The following is a 10,808-nucleotide window of genomic DNA, read 5'->3' as shown; positions in this document are numbered from 1 at the left end:
AGAATAATTTAGTTCTTGGCTTGAAAATATTAGAGGGAAGGATCATTTTGTAAGAATGTTTTAGATTGAAAAACTTCATACATTTGGTGAATGTGTCACCACAACTTTAACGAATTTTAAAAGTATTTTGATTTTTCTAAGATTTAATTTCTAGGTGCCTGAACATTGGAAAGGAGTGAATTAGATCAGGTAGAAAGCATCATTCATGACAATAAGTGTCCTTACACTGGGACTGACCTTTTGATTCTTCTGTCCATTGGGACTCCAGCCAGATTTTAATTGGATAGTATTTTCTAAATCCTCAACTTGTCAGCCAAGTGGCAGAAGTAATCCAACCATTAGCTAAAAAAAAAAAAAAAAAAAAAAGTATCTTTTGGTCAATCTGGAAAAAGTGAAAAATGAAAAATAGAAGCCAATGACAGACCACAGGCTTTGCAAATTGTAGTTAAAGAAACTCCTATTCGGACGCTACAGATAATATTCTGCAGAAAGGATTCCTTGTTTTTATTCATAGTGAAAAAATGACTACAATGAATTTTCTGATTAATATTAAATGATTTATCTGAGGGAAAAAATACCATTAAACTGATCCAAAGCAAAATCATAATACCCTGGGAAAAAAATAGATCCTAGTTTCTTCATTGTATTATAGACTAGACTAAGGGGAAAAAAAGTAAGACTGGGTAAAAGAAAAACACTTAAAAACTTTAGAAGGTTCCCAATGTCTTCCTCAATAACATGGAAATAACTATACTAGCAATGAAATAAATACTGAACAGGGACAGGCCACAGGAACAGGATCCTCAAATCATCAATCTGAAATGACAGAAAACTAAGGAGTATATCTAAGGAATACTGACTCTAAAAGGTATTTGGTAATTGTGTCCTACTTCTTATCTCTATTTCTGTTTGAAATTCACCTTCATATACAGTATTTCTTTTACCAGTTGATGTGGTGTCATAGCAGAGAAGCATGGGCAGTTTGCATGGTGTATGAGTTAGCTTACAAAGTTTGGCTTCTGTAACAAAGTTCCAAAAATAACAATGGCTTAAATAGGATAGAAGCGAATTTCTCTTTCATGTACTAGGCTAAATATAGTCGCGATAGAGACAGGGAAGGAGACTCCTAATTTTTTGCTCTGCCAGTGTCAATCCTTATCTTCCATTTGTGCTCTAAATAGCTACTCTAGCTCCAGCCTTCATGAGAGAAAGGCCCTGTCCCTTTTCGTTAAAGGTAGGTTTCAGAAGTTTTGCACATCACTTTGATTCACATGCACTTGGCCTGAGTGTGGTCACATGACCACACACTGCTGAAAGGGAGGCTGAAAATGCAGTCTTTGAACTGGAAGTTATGTGCCCATGGTAAAATTGGGTGGGTCTTCTCTTAATTTTTATGCCCAGTTCTCTTATGGTCCTTTAGCTTTTCACCAGGCTTTTAGGACTCTTATTATTTTAGGGACAAAACTTCCTTCTAGATACCACTTTATGTGCTTTGGTAAGAGAGTTCAGGATGCTTCCCATTTGTTCATTAGTCACCAACGGCAAACACCTTACATCAATGTTATTATTTGTCCATCCTTGTCAGTTCCTCCCTGAAAGATAGCTCTGACACTAGGCTAAAATTTTATTTCATTTTTGCTTGTTATGACATTTAGCATGATACTTAAGTTCCACTAAATGGTGCCCTTTAGAGTCTCCAATTGTTGGATTTGCTGAGAGCGCGCGCGAGCGCGAGCGAGAGAGAATAAAAGTTTTGTTTTATTGGGGGTGGGGGATGGGCTGGGTGGAGGGGGATGAGCTTGAACAACTGGAAAAGCTCTACAAAATTTTTAAAATACTTAAAGGCATCACAAAAAGTTAGTGAAAAATATTGGGGCTGTATCCCAAGAGAAGAAGGAAGCTGAGACATTGGGTTTGATTTGTTCCTAAGGGCATCAGTAGATTTTGAAAAGAACTTAGGCAGAATATTCTTCAGACTCACAGGCATGTTCCCTCTGTGATAATTTGTCAAGCTATATAAAGTTAGAATGTAATTTCAATAAGAACGTTATACTTAAATAAAAAATTTTAAGAGACATATGTTTGAAATGAAAAAATCATATAAAAATAACACCTGTGAACCCAAGATTTAAAAACTCTCATTTAAAAAAATTACTTTGTATTTCTTTCTATTTTCATAAGACATAAAATGTTTTAGAGATAGCCAGGGATCTTACCCCTATCTGTATCCCCACTAACCTTAGAGAAAACACCATCCTGAAGCTGATGCACCATTTCTATGCATATATTTATACTTTTATTATATTTATAGTAAACATTTATAAAAAATTTGGTCTAAGATTTTGGATTTTAAGTTTCATATAAAATATCATTTTGTGTCTTTCTTGATTTGCATTTATCAATCCATATTGTTTTTGAGATGTATCCTTGTTGAAATGCGTAGATCAAATTTATTTATTTAGACTCCTACATATAGCTTCAATGTGTGAATAAACCAATTTATTTTTCATTCCCCTATTGAAAGGCAGGTAAATGGTCTTCACACTTTTGCTATTAAAAATTACTGCGGCGAACATCACTGTACATATCTCTTGGTTCTGTCTGAGGCAGAGCACTGTTTTCGTTTTTCCTTTTAGCACTTTTAAGTGTTGTTTCATTATCCTCTGGCCACATTGTTTCTGATGACAGCATATTTTTTTAAAGGTAATTCTTTCCTTTATTTTTTTCTGTGGCTGCTCTTAAGATTTTTCTATTTATCATTGCTTTTCAGCCACTTCATTAGGCAGTGCCTAGGTGTGATTTTCTTTGTGTTTATTCTGCTAAGAGTTTTTAAGTCTTTTGAAAATATGGATTTATAATTTTCATCAAATTTGGAGAATTTTTAGTCTATTTATTTCTTCAATTGTTTTTTCCGCCCTAATCTTTCTTACTCTTCTTTGGGGTTTCCAATTAGAGATATATCCTTCTTTTTCATAAGTCTCTAAGTCTCTATTCATTATTTTCACTTATTTTTCTCTACATGTAAATTTGGATAGTTTCTATTGACCTATTTTCAAATTTACTAATATTTTTTTCTGCAGTTCCCAATCCATTTCGAAGCTCAACTAGAAACTTTTTAAAATTCTAGATGTTACATTATTTTAGATTTTCCATGTGGCTTTTTTTTTTTTTTTTGGTGGTTTTTGTTTCTCTGCTAAGCTTATCCAGCCCTTTTCACATTATAAACAGTTGTTTTTTCCTTTAATCTGTTAAACATACTTCTAATCATTATTTTAGTCTTTTTGTGCTAATTCCAACATCCGTCTGATCTCTGGCTGCTTTTATTGACTGTTTTCTCTCCTAGTTTGGCTGTCTTTCCTGCTTCCTTATATGTCTAGTCATTTTTATTATATGCTCAACTTTATAGATGCTACATTATTGACAATTTATTTTATAGATGCCTCATTATTGACAATTTATTATTTTATATTGTTTTCCTTTAAAGAGTGTGGGATTTTATAGCGGATTAGCCTGATCCTACAGAAGCTCGATTTTCTAGATTTCGGGAAGAGTCTAGTACAGTCATTACTCTGGGGTTTCAGTAACTCTACTCGCAAGGCATGTTATTTCTGGGGTTTCAACTGAGTGCCTGGGCTGTCCATGAGGTGTCTCCATTCTGACTTGTCGGAATTCCAAGGTTTCCCAGTACTGTGTCACTCTTGGAATCCTTGTTTTATTCATAGTCCCCCAAAGCTATTCTCTGCCAGATGTCCTGAGAGTCTTGCTTTGTGCATGCACAGCTTAGTATTTGGCTAAATTGTTTAAAGAATCCTTCTGGCGATTTCTAGGTTTCTTTCCCTGTATACCTCGCTCCTTCTGGTACTCTGCTCCCCCAAATTTCAGCTGCCTTAGCAGCCCCAAACTGTAATAGCCACTGTAATTTTCCATTTAGGCCTACCATTCCTCTCTGATAGGTCCCTACTTCCCTGTGCTACAGTTTGGAAAATGCATTTGGACAGAGAACTGGGCAGATTGGTTCAATTAATGAACTAATACTGAGACATTATTAACTAAATTTCATATTTTGTTCAGATTTCCTTAGTTTTTACCTAATACTCCTTTTTTTTTTCCTGTTACAGGATCAGTATCATTGATCGTTTTATTGTCTCTATAGTTTTACCTAATCCAGAATGTGCTATAATGGAATCATATAATATGTAGCCTTTTTACAATGGTGTCTTTCACTTAGCAATATGTTTTTCAGGCCCCTCTATGTCTTTTCATGGCTTGATAGCTCATTTCTTTTTATTGCTGAATAATATTTTATTGTATGGATGTACCAAAGTTTATTCATCTACCAATTGAAGAACATCTTTGTTGCTTCCAGTTTTAGGTGACTAGTTTTGTGTGTATGTTTTGTGTGGACATAAGTTTCAAATCAGTTGGATAAATACCTAGGACCACAATAGCTAGATTGTGTGGTAAAACTTTAACTTCGTAAGAATGTGCCAGAATATCTCCAAAAGTGGTGTCCTTTTCTGTTTCCACCAATAATGAATGAGAGTTACCGTTGCTCTGTATCTTCTCTAGCAATTAGTATTGCCAGTTTTTAAAAAATATGTATTGTTTGTTATTCTAATAGGCGGGTATTAGTATTTATTTTTGTTTTAATTTGCAATTCTCTACTGACAAGTGACATTAAGCATCTTAACATATGCATATCTATATGTCTTTAGTGAGGTATGTGTTCACATCTTTTCTCATTTTTAAGTTGGAATTTTTATTTTCTTATTGTTGAGCTTTAAGAGTTCTTTGCATATTTTGGATATAAATCTGTAATGGTTAACTTTATGTATCAATGTGATTGAGCCACGAGTGTACAAATATTTGGTTAAACATATATGTGGGTGGGTCTGGATGAGATTAACATTTGAATTGGTAGACCTAGTAAAGAGATTGCCCTCCCTAATTGGGTGAGCCACATCTAATCAATTGAAGGCCTGACTAGAACAAAGAGGCCCTCTCCCCAGTGAAGGAAGACTCTCCACCTGACTACCACCTGCAGCATCAACCTTCTGCCTTCTGCCCGTGGACTCAAACTTGGATTGGAACTTACACCATTGGCTCTCCTGGTTCTCAGGCATTCAGACTTAGACTGGAACTATACCTTTAGCTCTCCTGGGTCTCCAGCTTGATGACTGAAGATACCACAACTTCTCAGCCTCCGTAACTCCATGAGCCAGTTCTTTATAATATATCTCTTCCTACCCATATCCTCTTTTCCTCATCCTCTCTTTTCCCCCATCCTATCTCTCTGTGTATGCACTGATGAAAGACTGTGTGACAATGTAGTAGGAAGGTGAACATCTGCAAGCCAAGAAGAGAGGTCTCACCAGAAACTGACCCCGACAGCATCTTAATCTTGAACTTCTAGACACCCAAACTGTGAGAATATAAATTCCTATTGTTTAAACCACTGAGTCTGGTATTTTGTTATGGCAGCCTGAGCATATTAACATAACTAAAATAAGACTACAACTTTTGTAAATATCAAATAGCTGAATTATGTTTTCTTAATCTAATCTGACAATCCTTGTTTTTTAACTGATGAAGTTAGTTCATTTAAAGTTATTTCATTCCTGATAGGTTTTGTTTCTAGTGCTTTGTTTTATGCTTTCCATATCACATATTTTTATTTTCCTTCTCAGAAAACAAGTATTAGACTGATTTATTTTTCTTAATTCTTTCTTTCCTTTCATTGGTTATGGAATTATACATTTAATCTTTATGGTTTTATGGTTTATCCTTTCATTTAAATGTGTGCCTGTCTGAATAGAGTCCAAAGTGAATCCATAATTTTATCACATTTTGAAATATTACAAGAACACTTCAACTGCGATTAATGCCATTTTTTTTCAGATTTTTATTTCAACTTTATTTTTATGAATCTCATTGTTCATAATTATTTTCATTTATTATATTATTAACATGTGTTTAGATTTACCCTATGTTTGGCAATTGTTTTGACCACTATTGGTTTTGGAAACCCTCTTCTTTCTTCTGGGTTTAATTTTCTTCTTTCTCGGGTAAATCTTTTAATAATTGCTTTAGCAAGGGTATGTGGGTGGTAAATTTTCTATTTCTCTTTTGTCTAAAATTGTTCTTATTATGTTTTCACTGTTGATTGATAGTTTCTCTAGTTTATAATTCTAGGGACAGTTATTTTTTTCTCATCAATTTGAAGATATAATTCAATTGTATTCTGGCCTCTATTGTTACCATGAGAAGTCTATTGTTCATAGTTTTTTCTTGATTTATCTCACTTAAAACTTTATTCTTGGATCTAAAAATTCATGTTTTTCATCACGTTTATAAAATTGTCAGCCATCATCTTGTTAATATTGGACTCCTCATCATTATTTTCCTCTTGAACTTTTAGTAGACATATATTAAATCTTCTCATTCCCTCCTTTATGTCACTGAATCGCTTCCATGTTTTTATTTCTATAACTTCCTCAATTGCATTTTATTTAATTCTTCAGATCTATATTCTAGTTAAATATTTTCACTTTAGCTCTTTCTAATATGCTCCATAAACTATTTGTTTATTGCTTAACTTTAAAAGTTTTATTTGATTTGTTTTAATCTGCTTGGTTTGTTTCTTGTACATTTTTTACAAATTTGATTCTTTTTATTACCTTGGTTATTTGAACACAATTTTATATTCTCTATCAGAATATGCTATAATGTGAAAATATTGATCTTCTAATACTTCTACTGTGTGTTTTTAGTTTCTCACCCATGTTGGATCGCTTACTTGTGAAACCTCAAATTGTGAAAGCTCTGTGGGGGTCATGAAGCACATACATACACAGTGGAGTGTGCTGTCTTTGTGTCTAACAAATGCTCCCGAATTATTATTTGTATAGAGCACATTGATGTTAGTTTCTCAATGTGGGGATTCCTAAATCTTGAGAACTTTGAGAGTAAAATAATTTGAACCCCATATTTGTTTATGGAACAGACCTAAAGAACAGATTCTTACTAAGGAACTTAGGCTGAGATAGATAAACTTTTCTGTTGCCTTTCTGTGACCCTGGGCACAGCTTCTTTAGTCTTGTGATTTAATGAGGTACAGACCTTCAAGGTTTACAGCTCACCACATGTGCTTACAGGATTTATTCTATTACCCTGAGGATCTTAAAATAAAAGCTCTCAAGGTACTCACACCTTAACTCCTGATCTCCCATGCGCTTCCCGACCCGGAATTAACCAACCAGTGAAGCCGCAGCTGTACTTTAGAGATTATGCCCTGATTTCCAGATTACCTGCCACCTGGGAATTTTTCTGACATTCCCTAGTATCTCAACTATGCATTTGGAGCAATACTATATTTTATGTGCTTAGGGGAATGGGTGCAGGTAAATGAATTTATGTTATTTAAGGAACAAGAAGCTCTGAATTTGCTTCTCTAAGTATCTCAAATTTTGAAGAGTTTGATGAAAATCGCATGCCAGATCAAAGTTATTTTATTATTCAGATCACCTAAATGACATGCAAGGAAAAGTAACATAGGTTTAGTTATAATGATTACAGAGTAGAGCTTTTCCCTCTAGTCTTGTAGGGAGTATTTTCCTATATTTGGTAATCTTGTTAGTAGCTTGCATCACTACACAAGACAGGAATTTTATTTACAACTCAAATTTTCATGAATATATAGAAATGATACTCCAATCTGTGGCTCAAATTAAGATGTGAGGTATATTAAATATATTTTATATTCACAGACAGTATTATATTTACGTGAATTTGGTGCTTTTTTTTTGTCCTGGAAATGTGAGCTGAGATGGAGTTGCACAACTGTTTAAATTTTCTTTTGAAAAAGCAAAAGCGTATTAATAAGACATAAAGGAAGATAATGGCAAGAGAAGACTCACCTTGAGTTGATAATGCATGGATCAGATGCCTGTTTCTTCATTAGTTTATGAACATCTTCAAGACAGAAAAATTGCTGCATTTATCTCATTCTCTGAAATAGAGCATCAATCTTGCCACATGGTAGGTGCTAAATAACTGTGGAAAGAGAGAGAAGAGGTAGAGTGAGAATGGGAGGAAAGAGGAACAAAGGGAAGGAAGATGAAAAAGAAGGAAGGAAGCAGCTCCTGCCCATCACGGTGATAACTACAGTAAAAGAGAAACCCTAAACTGCTTTCAAAATCTGAGTATCTAGGGCATAAATGTAGGTGTCCTTAAGAATTACTTCAAATTCTCAAGTTCAGTAAAACATGCAGATTTCTTCAACATGATTAAAGATATTAGGTGCTTGCAGCATGAATTATATAAGAATCTCTTAAACTACATGTCTGAACTGGAGGAATTTGTGTTCTTGGCAAAGTATGATACTTGAAAGTCTCCGTGGATGTTGAGGAGCATGCCACCCATGCATGCCAGCAAATTTTATTAATTGGATGAGTCAAACATTTCTGAGCTGCAGTAAAGAATAAAGGGTACTATTTTAGAATCATTATAGTAAATGTCATATTGAAAGACGTGGCTGACCAGAACCTCGTTAATTATTGCAAGATGCATAGATTAAAGATATCAGGAATTAGGACTAGAAATGCATAAGAGATGATACAGAAGGAATGTATATATTTGCAGGTGCAAGAGAGAGATTCAATCTAGCAGGTAGAATATAGTATCTGAAAGGCTGGGCAATAGATAGCATGCCAGGTGGCATGCCAGGCTGGCGCAGCACTGGGGAGGCCCAACTTGAAGTTACAGGGATTGGTAGTGGAACTTGGCCTTAGGGAACCCAGGAGCAGATGGTGAACAGTTTCATAGGCAAGCGGTTGAAATTTGAGAAATTTGAGAAGTCAGACCCAAACCACAATATTGCTGGTAGGATTCTGCTCTTAAACATTGTGAAAACCCTCCTTGACACTTTAACTTTTACTCATTAGGTATTGATCTTTCCCTGTTAGTATCCTGTCACTGTGGTATTGCTCTAATTCTGCCCAATTCTCCTGCCTGCTGTTCCTTCATTATAACCCATTTGCTTTGTGTTTCAAGGAAAAGTGGTGGCCATAACAGGGGCAAATTCAGTGGAGCAGTGGAGGTGGACATCCAATTGGAGTGGATTGTAGAGAGAATGAGAGGTAAAAACTAAAGAGTCTTTCCACAACAGAAGGGAGATAAATGAGAAGTCTCTCTGGGAACAGGGCAGTCTTCTGGGTCCTGACCCTTCACCACCTACACTGTCTCTGAAAGTCATCTCACCTAGCGACTTCTCTTTCAATATCACACATACAGTGAAATCTGACTTCCCTCCTTAGTTTTAAATCTCTAACTTAATGCACTGTAAGGATTCGCAAACTTTGGAAGGTCCCTCTGGGCTCACTTTAGTATGTACATTGTGGTTGTGCCAGGTCAGACCCCTAATAAAGGCTGAGTTCCTCTATCAAGCGCATACTCTCATGTGTTTATCAAAATTAACAGAAACGGCAAGGAAACAGTAACTGGAGAGAATGGAACTTGGTAATAAGGTCTTTTTTATATTTTGTAATGGGAAAGACTGGACCAAAGTTCAGTAGACAGTAAAGCCTTTGTCACCAGTTATAACTCATCTTCCTAGTGCTCAGTAAAGCAAGACACAAGAGTCCTGGACAAGTTCACTAAGAGTTGAAAAAAAAAAAAAAAAACCTTCTCTATTTTGAACTTATAATTCAATATATATTCAGTGAATTACACTGAATATATATTCAGTGTCTATTATAACTAACTTAAGGGTGAGTCTATTATTCATCTGAAGCTTGTTATGTGTTGAATTGTGTTTCTCCAAAATTCATATGCTGAAGTCCTAATTCCCAGTATGTCAGAATGGTACCTTATTTGGAAATAGGATCTTTGCAGATGCTATTAGTTAAGAAAAAGTCATATTGGAGTAGGGTGGGATTCTAATTTAATAGGACTAGTGTCTTAAATAGTTAATTTGGATATGGACACAGACACACAGGCACACACAGGCACACACAGGCACACACAGGCACACACAGGCACACACAGGCACACACACACACTTAGTATGTCATGTAAAGATAAAGGCAGAGATCTACAAGCCTAGGAACCCACAGATTGCCAGCAAACCACTCACGCCAGGAGAGAGGCATAAAACAGGTTCTTCTTCACAGCCCTCAGAAGGAACCAGCCCTGCCAACACCTTGATCTCAGACTTCCAGCCTCCAGAACTGTGAGACAATAAATTTCTGTTGTTTAAGCCACCCAATTTGTGGTATTTTGTTATGGCAGCCTTAGCAAATGAATACAAAGCTTGAGCAAATTATATTCTCTAATATTTTAGTAGTGTTTTCCATCTTGCATTAATAAAAGTGCAGCACAATTTGTCCACACTTCAGAATTTTGCCAGCACAAACCCTCACCTCATCAAAATCACCACAGGGAGGATAAGAAAACAAGCTGAGGTGTGTGTGTGTGCAAACACATGCTCGCTCTTCTGAAGAAACTGATGGAGCACTTAATTTAGGCTTATTTCCAAAGAAGCTAAAGAAAAGAAAGCACTTTTAAAACAAACATTTACCTTTGTTGCTAAGTAAATACCTCATAACATTACTGTAGTATCAGATATGAAAATTAAACCAGAATTATGCAGTTGAGTCTAATGCTGTCGTTTAAGTGCTCATGATAGACAAAGAGAAACAGTTGCGTTTTGTATGATAATTGTTTGGGGGTGTGCAGCACGCATTTAAAAACCATGCCAGGACACTTTCATATATCAGAAAACGATCTCATTAACACATTTTGTGAGACAC

The 10,808-nt window shown here is 35.4% G+C and overlaps 1 long non-coding RNA gene across 1 annotated transcript in view; it reads right to left on the bottom strand.

Moving 5' to 3' along the window:
* Positions 1 to 243: 243 nt before the first annotated feature.
* The window catches only part of LOC112480603, a 67,304-nt gene continuing 56,739 nt past the window's right edge, over positions 244 to 10,808 (bottom strand). The window contains exons 2-3 of the long non-coding RNA XR_003046685.1: positions 7,917 to 8,052; positions 244 to 342 (exon numbers count right to left, since the gene is read on the bottom strand). This is a non-coding gene — a long non-coding RNA (uncharacterized LOC112480603). The remainder of the gene's footprint in view (positions 343 to 7,916; positions 8,053 to 10,808) is intronic.

The sequence above is a fragment of the Pteropus alecto genome, unplaced genomic scaffold, assembly GCF_000325575.1.
Source record: "Pteropus alecto unplaced genomic scaffold, ASM32557v1 scaffold20, whole genome shotgun sequence".
Lineage (NCBI taxonomy): Eukaryota > Metazoa > Chordata > Mammalia > Chiroptera > Pteropodidae > Pteropus > Pteropus alecto.
The sequence above is the reverse complement of the archived record's forward strand: the minus strand, read 5'-3'. Positions and strand labels throughout refer to the sequence as shown.